This window comes from Aotus nancymaae, unplaced genomic scaffold, assembly GCF_030222135.1.
Source record: "Aotus nancymaae isolate 86718 unplaced genomic scaffold, 86718_ANA_hifiasm-v0.15.2.pri h1tg000016l, whole genome shotgun sequence".
Lineage (NCBI taxonomy): Eukaryota > Metazoa > Chordata > Mammalia > Primates > Aotidae > Aotus > Aotus nancymaae.
In genome coordinates this window covers 75,627,306-75,639,323 of record NW_026988428.1, presented here as the reverse complement: position 1 = coordinate 75,639,323, position 12,018 = coordinate 75,627,306, and the positions used below count along the sequence as shown (strand labels likewise).

The following is a 12,018-nucleotide window of genomic DNA, read 5'->3' as shown; positions in this document are numbered from 1 at the left end:
CTTTCACCATTTAGCTCACTAAACTATATTTAGCTTACTCTCCAAGATGCTCTACTATATTGGATTCCCTCCTACTTGTTTCATCAAAATATCTTTTTTTTTTTTTTTTGCTATTTACTCATATTTTATTTCTAAATGTTGACATCCTAAAGATCATTATTCTGACCCCTTCTCTTCTAACATAATATACTACTGCCTGATTTTACAAAGCTTTTCCATCATCTGGCTCTTCTTTCCTTACCATGTTTTCAAATACTTGCTATATTAATTGGCAAAGCCATAATTCATATATCCAGCCTAGGTAGCTCCCTTGATCTCAGACATGTCATTTTTCCATATACATGGTCTATGTCTATTACTAAAAGCTCACTCTGGAGACACAGACCAATTGAGTTCTATCTAGTCGTCTCCAGTGACATAACACAAAGCATCTGAATCACCACCATTATCAAAACAAGCAAGGCATAGTTTAGTGTTCTTCTTGTGTTTTCTATAATATTTAACAGAATTATATTCACCAAGGTGTGAAGCCTGATATGATATGAAATTACAGATTTTCTCCTCTCCCTCAACCACTCAATCAAATGCAGATTCCAGCAATTCGACACCATAACTATTTCTCACATAGGTTTCCTACCCATTGTTGCTTTTTTCCATGATGCTAGTTTGCACAGTCATTGTCACTAACCTTGACTCCTAAAACAATTTCCTTTACATTCCCCCATGCACTTTCTGGGTTACTCAGATTGACCTCTCTAAAATCCATATCTGCTCATATAACATGAGTCATATTGGTCCCTCATTTAAAATAATCTAATCATTTTCTTTGCCTTTCGGGGAAATCTAAACATTTTTAACATAGTGCAAAAGACCCTCATGAAGCTTCATGCCTGTCCAAATCCATTTCTAGTCACATTCTTTTATTATCCAAGAACTATTTGCAATTATAATACCTAAATCTGTCCTTTATTCATGTTCTTCACTCCATCTACGTGAGTCTTACCTACTTTCAGCCCCCGTAATTCCTGCTTGTCCTCTACTTCACGTCAATTATTACCTCCTACAGGGAAGCTTTTATGACCTCAAGATGTTATATGCCACTCATCTGATCCTTTCATGACACAATTACAGCACTAGTAATATTTCATATTTCAATCTGCTTCACTTAAAAAATCTTCCCTTCAACTGAGTTCGTTGAAAGCTGATACTTTAAAAACATTTCTGTATCTTTGATGCCATACATAGTTCCTGACCTATAGAAAATACCCAAAGTTGTTTGTTGAATGAATAAAACAAATAATTAATAATAATCAGAATAAAGATATTGAAAGAAAGTATAGAGTACAATTTTGTAAAAACTGATTTGAAATATATCAAAACTAATATATTTCAGTTTATTACTGAGGAACTGTTTGCAATTATATTACCTAAATTTATCCTTTATTCATGTTCTTCACTCTATAACTCTAGTAACATTTTATTTTTATAGAAAGGACATCAAATTTATTCTCTTTGTGATTTAAGCAGTATTTCAGTAAGATAAAAAATGTAATAATCAAGTAAAGATTCTTCCAATTCACTGGTCATATGCAAACCCCATTTTATCCAAAAAATGTTAGTGTTATTTTTACATATATATTATATATATATACACACACACATATTAATGTATACTAGTATACTACATGTATATATATGTGTGCATATATGTGTACACTGTGTGTGTGTATACATATATATACTAACTTATACTAGTATATATATATAGAGAGAGAATAGCTTATTTTTAGTATAAAGTGTTAGTATATATATATGCAAAATAGGTGTTAGTTCATATATACTAACATTTTTAAAATTTATTACAATAAATTATTTTTAAAATTTACCTTTAAATTTAACTGATAAGTACAGTGTGGTATATATCAGTGAAATTTTTGTGTAACCACAGCCTATATACTCTTTTGTGTGGCTACTTTGTACAGGATACAAAATAAACATACAAAAATCAGTAGCATTTCTATATGCCAACAGTGAACAATTTGAAATGGAAATCAAGAAAGTAATCCCATTTACAAAAGCTACAAATAAAAAAAGTACCTAGGAATTAAAGAAGTAATAGATCTCTACAAGAAAAGCTATTAAAACTATAAAACATTGATGCAAAAAATTGTAGAGGACACCAAAAAATGGAAAGGTATTTCATACACATAGATTGAAAGGTTCAACATTGTTAAAATGTCTATACTCCCCAAACAATCTACAGATTCAATGCAATCTCAATTAAAATATCAATGGCATTCCTCACAGAAATAGAAAAAAACTTCTAAAATGTACCGGGAGCTACAGAAGACCCAGAATAGCCAAAACTATTGTAAGCAAAAAAGAACAAAACTGGAAGAATCACATTACCTGATTTCACATTATACTACAGAGTAACCAAAATGACATAGTACTGGCATTAAAAAAAAAAAAAGACACATAGAGTAATGGAACAGAATAGAGAACCCAGACATAAATCCACACAGTGAACTCATTTTCGACAAAGGAGTCAAGAACATACACTGGGGAAAAGACAGTCTCTTTAATAAATGGTGTTGGGAAAACTGGATATCCATAGGCAGAAGAATGAAGTTAGGACCGTATCTCTTGCCATATATAAAAATAAAATCAAAATGGATTAAATGCTATTTTAAATCTAAGACCTCAAACTATGAAACTGCTACAAAAAGATTGGGGAACACTCCATGACATTACATTGGGAAAAGATTTATTGAGTAACACTCCAAAAGCACAGGAAAACAAAACAAAAATGGAATAATAGGATCACATCAAGTTAAAAATCTTCTGTACAGCAGAGGAAACAATCACCAAAGTGAAAAGGCAACCCACAGAATAGGAGAAAATATTTGCAAGCTATCTATAATTAACAACCAAAACAACAAAAAGAAAGATCTGAAATTAACAGTCTAACTTTTGACCTAAGGAACTAGAAAAAAAAAAGAGAGAACCAATCCCAAAGCAAGCAAAAGAAAACAGATAACCTAAATTAGTGAAGTACTTTATGAAACTGAGATGCAAAAATACACACAAAGGATCAATGCAACCAAGTTGGGTTTTTTTGTTTTTTGAAAAAATAAACAAGATTGATACATTGCTAGCTAACTTAACAAAGAAAAAAAAGGGGAAAATCCAAATAAGTACAATCAGAAATCACAAAGATGACATTACAACTGGTTCCACAGAAATACAAAAGATCCTCAAAGAATACTATAAACAACATGGGATGCACATAAATTGAAAATCTAGAGGAAATGCATAAATTCCTGGAACATACAATCTCCCAAGATTGAATCAGAAAGAGACTGGAAAACCTAAATAGAATAGCATTGAGCTCTGAAATTGAGTCCCTAATTTTAAAAATACCAACCAATAAAAGCCCTGGACTAGATGGATTCAGAGTCAACTTCTACCAGATGCAAAAAGAACAACTGGTACCAATCCTCCTGAAACTATTACAAAAAATCAAGGAGGAGGGGTGTATTAGTCCATTTTCACATTGCTGATAAAGACATACCAGAGACAGGGTAATTTACAAAGAAAAGGAGGTTTAATGGACTCAGTTGCACGTGGTTGTGGAGGCCTCACAATCATGCTAAAAGGCGAAAGGCACATCTGACATGATGGCATAAAAGAGAGAATTTATGCAGGGAAACTCCCCCTTTATAAAACCATCAGATCTTGTGAGACTCATTCACTATCACGAGAACAGCACAGGAAAGACCCACCCCCATTATTCAAATACTTCCTACCAGGTCCCTTCCATGGCTCATGGGAATTGTGGGAGCTATATTCAAGATGAAATTTGGGTGGTGATCAAGCCAAATCATATTCCACTACTGGCCCCTCCCAAATCTCATGTACTCACATTTCAAAACCAGTCATGCCTTCCCAACAGTCCGCCAAAGTCTTAACTGATTTCACCATTAACTCAAAAGTCCATAGTCCAAAATCTCATCAGAGACAAGGCAAGTCCCTTCCACTTATCAGCCTGTAAAATCGAAAGCAAGTTAGTTACTTCCTATATACAATAGGGATACAGGCTTTGTGTAAGTACAGCTGTCTCAAATGGGGAAAATTGGTCAAAAGAAAGGAGTTAAAGGCCCCATGTAAGTCTGAAATCCAATGAGGTAGTCAAATCTTAAAGCTCCAAAATGATCTCCTTTGACTCCATGTCTCATATCCAGGTCACAATGATGCAAGAGGTAGGTTTCCATGGTCTTGGGCATCTCCGACCCTGTGGCTTTGCAGGGTACAGCCTCCCTTCTGCTTTAACAGGCTGGCGTTGAGTGTTTGTGGGTTTTCCAGGCAAATGATGTAAGCCATTGGTGGATCTACCATTCTGGGGTCCGGAGGATGGTGGCCCTCTTCTCACAGCTCCACTAGGCAATGCCCAGTAGAGTCTCTGTGTGGAGGCTTCAACACATTTTCCTTCTATACTGCCCTAGCAGAGGTTCTCCATGAGGGTCCCTCCTCTGCAGCAAACTTCTGCTTGGACCTCCAGATGTCTCCATACGTCTTCTGAAATCTAGGTGGAGGCTCCCAAACCTTAAATCTTGACTTCTGTATACCCACAGGCTCAACACCATGTGGAAAGTTGCCAAGGCTTGGGGTTTCCACCATCTAAAGCCATGGCCTGAGCTGTAACCTGGACTCTTTCAGCCATGGCTAGAGCAGGTGGGACACAAGGCACCAAGTCTCTAGGTTGCACACAGCAGGGGGACTCTGGGCCCAGCCCATAAAACTACATTTTCCTCTTGGGCCTCTGGGCCTGTGATGGGTTGCTGCAAAGGTCTCTGACATGCCCTGGAGACATTTTTCCCATTACCTTGGTGATCAACATTTGGCTTCTTGTTACTTGTGCAAATTTCTGCAGCAGGCTTAAATTTATTTTCAAAAAATAGGTTTTCCTTTTCTATTATATTGTCAGGTTGCAAATACTCTGAACTTTTATGCTCTGTATCCCTGTTAAAACTGAATGTTTTTAACAGCATCCAAGTCACCTCTTGAATGCTTTGCTGCTGAGAAATTTCTTCTGCAGATACCGTAAATCATCTCCCTCGAGTTTTAAGTTCCACAAATCTCTAGGGCAGGGACAAAATGACACCAGCCTCTTTGCTAAAACATAGCAAGAGTCACCTTTACTGTAGTTCCCAACAAGTTCCTCATCTCCATCTGAGACTACATAAGCCTGGATTTCACTGTTCATTGTTCATATCATTATCAGTATTTTGGTCAAAGCCATTTAAGAAGTCTCTAGGAAGTTCTAAGCTTTCCTGCATTTTCCTGCTTTCTTCCGAGCCCTCCAAACTGTTAAAACTTCTGCCTGTTACACAGATCCAATGTTGCTTCCACATTTTTGGGTATCTTTACAGCAGCACCTCACTCTCCTGGTACCAATTTACTGTATTAGTCCGTTTTCAGGCTGCTGATAAAGACATACCTGAGATTGGATAATTTATGAAGAAAAAGAGGTTTAATGGACTCACAGTTCCATGTGGCTGGGGAGGCCTCAAAATCATGGTGAAAAGCAAAAGACATGTCTTACACGGTGGCAGAAAAGAGAGAATTTGTGCAGGGAAACTCCTCCTTATAAAACCATAGATCTCATGAGACTTACTATCACAAGAATAGCACAGGAAAGATTCACCTCTATTATTTAATTACCTCCCACCAGGTCCTTCCAATGACACGTGGGAATTGTGGGAGCTACAATTCAAGATGAGATTTGGGTGGGGACACAGGCAAACCATATCAAGGGACTTCTCCCTAACTCATTTCATAAAGCCAGGATCACCCTAATACCCAGATCTGGTAGAGACAAAATGAAAAAAGAAAGCTTCAGGCCAATATCCCTGAAGAACATAGATGCAAAAATCCTCAACAAAATACTAGCAAACTAAATCCAGCAGCACAATCAAAAAGTTAATTCATCACAATCAAGTGGGCTTCATTCCTGGGAAGCAAAGTTGGCTCACCATAGGCAAATCAATAAATGTGATTTACCACATAAAAAGAATTAAAAGCAAAAACCATATAATCACCTTAATAGACAGAAAATTTTTCAACAAAATCCAGCATCCCTTCATGATAAAAACTTTCAGCAGACTAGGCACACAGGAATATACCTCAAAATAATACGAGCCATCTATGACAAACCCATAGCCAACTTATTACTGAATGGATAAAACCTGGAAGCATTTCCTTTGAGAATTGGTACAAGGATGCCCACTCTTACCACTCTTATTAAACACAGTACTGAAAGTACTAGCCTAGCAATCAGAAAAGAGAAAAAAATAAAAGGCATCCAAATAGGAAAAGAAGTCAAACTATCTCCCTTAGTTGATAATATGATTCTAAATTTTGAAAACCCTAAAGACTCTGACAAAAGCTACTATAACTGATAACAGGACTTCAGGACCCAAAATTAATGTACAAAAATCAGTAGACTTCTATACACCAGTAACATCTAGGCTAAGAGTCAAATCAAGAATGGGTCAAAGACATGAACACTTCTCCAAAGAAGACATATGCGTAACCAATGAACATATGAAAACATGCTTAACATCACTAATCATCAGAGAGATGCAAATCAAAACCACAGATACCATGTCACATAATTCAGAAAGGCTATTATTAAAAAGTCAAAAAACAACAGATGCTGGCTAGGCTATGAAGAAAAGGAAGTGCTTACACATTGTTGGTGGGAATGTAAATTAGTTCAGCCTCTGTGGGAAGCAGTTTGGAGATTTCTCAAAGAACTTAAAACAGAGCTACCATTTGACCATCAATCCTATTACTGGGTATACACCCAAAGGAATATGAATCCTTGTACCAAAAAGACACACACTCATACATTCGTTGCCATATTATTCACAATAGCAAACACATGAAATGAACCTAGGTGCCCATCAACGGTGAAATGGAAAAAAAAAATTGGGTACATATATACCATGTAATACTATGCAGCCATAAAAAAGAATGAAATCATGTCCTTTGCAGTAATATGGATGGAGCTGGAGGCCATAATTCTAAGCAAATTAACACAGAAAGAGAAAATCAAATACCGCATGTTCTCACTTATAAGCAGAAACTAAATACTGAGCAAACAGTCATAAACATAAAAATAATAAACACTATGGACTACTAGACGGGGAGTAAAGAATGTGGGTGTGGGTTGAAACACAACCTATTAGCTATTATGCTGTCTACCTGGGTCCAATATACTCATGTAACAATCCTACATATGTACCATCTGTATTTTTAAAAAAGCAAAAATTTAAAGTAATAGTAGTGAAAGACAAATTATTTTTTATAATCACATAAAGGAGGAAAGCAAGCAAGTAGAAAAATCATGAATATAGAAAACAGCCAATCACAGGAGAGTGTATAACCAATAAATAACAGAAAAGATAGTCTGTCTACCAGGTAATACTGAAAGTATTAATTAAAACAATAATAAAAAGACATCAGTGCCTATTAGAAATCAATATCTAATATTAGGTAGGGTTTGAAGAAATAGGTGTGACTAATAATTGGCAGCATTTATAGATGGTAAATATTTATTTATATTATTCAAGATTTTAGAAGTGCATTTTTTTGGCACAGAAATTTCTCTTTGAGATTTCTCTCTTAAAGAAATATTCAAACACATTCACCAAGATATAAGCATAAAAAAGGTTACTGTAGCATTATTTGTAGCAAATGTTGGGGAAAATAATATGGAAAGATAGAAATGAAATTATCAACAGTTTATACTGGAGAGAGGAGGGAAATTAGATGGGGTTGTGGAGTCACGTTTTATTCAATATGCATCTATATTGGTTTTATTTTTAAACAATTTATTTTTGTATTATTTGTGAAAATGTTTAAACTCTGCAAGTGATCAAATGGGAATAACAGAAATTAGGCTCATTCCATCTGCAGGTACTTAATATACTTCTCAAAGAAAAGCATGTGGAAGGAGTCATGTCATGGGCCATCTTGGTTTATAATGCACATCACCTGAATATCACTTTTAAAAACTTAAATGCTCAGCAGAAAGCCTACAAGCCAGAAAAGAGTGGGGGCCAATATTCAACATCCTTAAAGAAAAGAACTTTCAACCCAGAATTTCATATCCAAACTGAGCTTCAAAAGCGAAGGAAAAATAAAATCTTTTGCAAACAAGCAAGTACTTAGAGATTTCACCATCACCAGGCCTGCTTTGCAGAAGCTTCTGAAAGAAGCACTAGACATATAAAGGAGCAACCAGTATCAGCCTTTCCAAAAATATATCCAGCTAGCATCAAATGGCAGTATTAAACTCATATATATTATTAACTGGATAAAAAGCCAAAACCCATCGGTACGCTGTATCCAGACCCATCTCACATGCAACGATACACAAAGACTCAAAACAAAGGGACAGAGGAAGATTTACCAACCAAACGGAGAGCAAACATAAATAAATAAATAAAAAGCAGGAGTTGCAATTCTCACCTCTGATAAAATAGACTTTAAAGCAACAAAGATCAAAAGAGGCAAAGAAGGACATTACATAATGGTAAAAGGATCAATGCAACAGGAAGAGCTAACGATCCTATATATACATGTACCCAATACAGGAGCACCCAGATACATAAGACAAGTTCTTAATGACTTATAAAGAGACTTAGCCTCCCACACAATAATAGTGGGAGACTGTAATATCACATTGTCAATATTAGACTGATCGAAGAGATAGAAAATTAACAAGGATATCCAGGACTTGAACTCAGACCCGGAACAAGTAAACTTAATAAACATTTATAGAACTCTCCACTTCAAATACACAAAACATACATTCTTATCAGTACCATATCACACTTATTCCAAAAGTGACTACATAATTGGAAGTAAATCACTGCTCAATAATTGCATAGCATTTCATAGGTTTAAATGAAATATTGGTTGGCTGCTTGTTTGTTATTTTCTTCCCTTATTCCTTCCTGTCTCCATTGTTAAGCACATTTATTGGCATAAAAGAGGTTTTCAATTCCCATTTTTAGACTGCATTCTAGCCTGGGCAATAAAGCAATACTCACGTTCTCTCTCCCTCTTTCTCTTCCTTTTTCTTCCTCTTCTTCATTCTTTTTTTTTCTTTCTCTCTTTCTTTCTTCCTTTCTTTTCTTAAAAAAAAAAAAACTTAAATGTATTGGCCTTTTCTTCACAAAATATATAGGAAATGTGATGTGTTGCAAAGAAATCCAGCTACAATAGAGAAAGAAGGAACGTCATTACTTATTCCTGAATTATAACGTTTATTTTTCCATAAAAATAAAATGCGTTTGAAATCTGAATTAAAAAAACAAAGAAGCAGCCAGGTACTGTGGCTCATACCTGTAATTCCAGCACTTTAGGAAGCTGAGGCAGGTGGATTGTTTGTGCTCAGGAGTTCGAGACCAACCTGGTCAACATGGTGAAATCCTGTCTCTACAAAAAAAAAAAAAAAAAAAAAAAAAAAAAAAGTTACGCGGGTGTGGTGGCACATGCCTGTAGTCCCAGCTAGTCAGGAGGCTGAGGTGGGAAGATCGTTTACACATGGAGGTCGAGGCTGCAGTGAGCCAGAATCATACCACTGTACTCCAGCATGTGTGACAGAGTGAGATGCTTTCTAAAAAATAAAAATAAATAAAGAATCAAAGTTTTTTGTCAATCTCCTTCCCATGCAGTTGAAACTCTAAGACACTAAAAATGTCTACATCAAATTACAAGCTCCCTTACACATGTAATTAATATCACAAATGGAGCAAAGCAAAGAAATATTTCCCTGTAGTAGGCACACCAGATTGTTCATTAATTCATTTATCTTCACCCAGTTTGAGATCAGAATTAGCATAATTCCTCTCATAAATAAAGAAAAATGTCTTGGTATAGAAGGTGGCAGTCACTTTGGTTGTTGTGGTATATACACAGTTGCTGTTGTTTATATTTGAGCCCTATGGAGCCCTGTTAACAAAGGAGAAAAAACTGAGTCCAATAGGAAAATATAAAAAATAATTTCAACATATAACCTACGATAATCAAGAAGAGAGTTATATATTTAGCTATTTCTCTATTTCTTTATTCATTCAACAAACACTTCTAAAGCACCACCATAACTCCAGGACCTGGGATAGACAAAAAAAAAAAAGTCTATTCCTACCCTCAAGGAGTTTACACTCTGAAGAAATGGCACATTGTGGGGCAAAGAAGAGTGGTTTCTAATTCAGATAAAGGGGGAAAGAATTTGCTGGGTTTGATCGTTAATTGTACATGGCAATTTTAGTGGAATAACAGATGCCCAGGTAGCTGGTAAGACATTATTTCTGGGTGTGTTTGTGAGCCTATTTCCAGAGGAGATTAACATTTGGATTAGAACTTGAACATATTAGACAAAGTACAGAAGATCTGGCCTTACCAACGTGAGTAGGCCTCATACAATCTATTGAAGATCCAGAGAGAATGAAACGAAAACATAAGATAGATTCTCTCTTCCTGAGCTGGGACACATTTCTATTTTCTCTTACCCTTGAATATCAAAGCTCCTGGTCTCAGGCCTTCAGAATTTGGGACTTACACCAGTAGTCCCCACCCTCCACACACCTCCCTGCAGATTCTCAGGCATTCAGACTCTGACTGAGAGTTACACTATCAGTTCTTCTTGTTCTCAGGCCTTCAGACTGGCACTAAACTACACCACCAGCTCTCCTGGGTCTCCAGCTTGCATTTACCATATTGTGGGACTTCTCAGCTCCCACAGCCAAGTAAGCCAATTCCCATAATAAAGAAATAAATATGTAATTATATATATATTTATTTTTATGTGTGTATGTATATACAGTTATACATATATATGTATATATGCATAAACGTGTATATGTAGTTGTACACACATTTACATATGTGGGTGTCTTCTATATATGTATACATGTGTGTAAATTTACTGGTCAATATATACAAATATATGGAGAGAGATTGGTAGAATATATATATTTTACATATGTATTTCATATGTATAAAAATATATACATTATACACACGTATACATGTGTGTAAATAAATGTAAATGTTATATATATTTACATATAAATATATATGTGTATATATACACTTATATACATACACACACACGTGTGTATTTGTGTATTCTCCTGGTCTGTTTCTCTAGAGGACCCTAACACACCAGGGAAAGCTATTTGAATGTGGTAACATTTAAGCTGAATTGTAAAGAAGATACACATGCTTTGTGAGAAGGAACCACATCCACCTTCCTATTCATGATATAGCCAGTCACTATATAGAAAATGACACATGGTTTATGAAAGATTAAATCAGTGAATGCATGAATAAATAAATGAATGCTCTAATTATCTAAAAATTAATGAATAGGGTTTAACCAGATGAAGAGTAGAGTTAAGGGTAATCCAGACAAAAGATACAGCACATGCAAATATAGAGGCATGAAACAGCATGAAACAGTTAGCTCATGCCAGCTAACTGCAAACTTGCAGCATACAATGCATATTAGAGAGCAAACATTTAACACAGCAAAGAAAAAAGCAATCGAAACAGCAGCATAGTATAAAGGACCAAAATTAGAAATAGAAGACCTAATTCTGAGTTTAATCTCTGCCATCAACAGGTGTATGAGTTTCTTAATTTACTTAGCAACTGTAAAACAAAACACTTGAACCATCTGATCTGCAACATTCTTTATAGTTCTAAAAACCTATAATTTCATGGATCAGATGCTTTAAAATGGGAAAAAATACTTTACACTGAGCCCAAGCCAATTCTTTTTCAAATTATCTCCTTGTAGTATGTACCTACTTGTATGTGATTTAGAATCCCCACTGATGGATAGTAAAGACCTAAAGATAAATACAACACAGTACGTATTTGATTTAGATCATGGGGCTAACCATTGAAACTGCAAATGTCTAGGTACCCTCTCTATAT

General features: G+C 35.4%; 1 protein-coding gene across 1 annotated transcript in view; it reads left to right on the top strand.

The window, feature by feature from the left end:
* LOC105716703 (low-density lipoprotein receptor-related protein 6-like) overlaps window positions 1–12,018 on the top strand; it is a 134,866-nt gene that overhangs the window by 104,128 nt on the left and 18,720 nt on the right. Inside the window, exon 14 of the mRNA XM_064376818.1 lies at window positions 10,731–10,823. The gene's annotated coding sequence lies outside the window, so the exon portion shown is untranslated. The remainder of the gene's footprint in view (window positions 1–10,730; window positions 10,824–12,018) is intronic.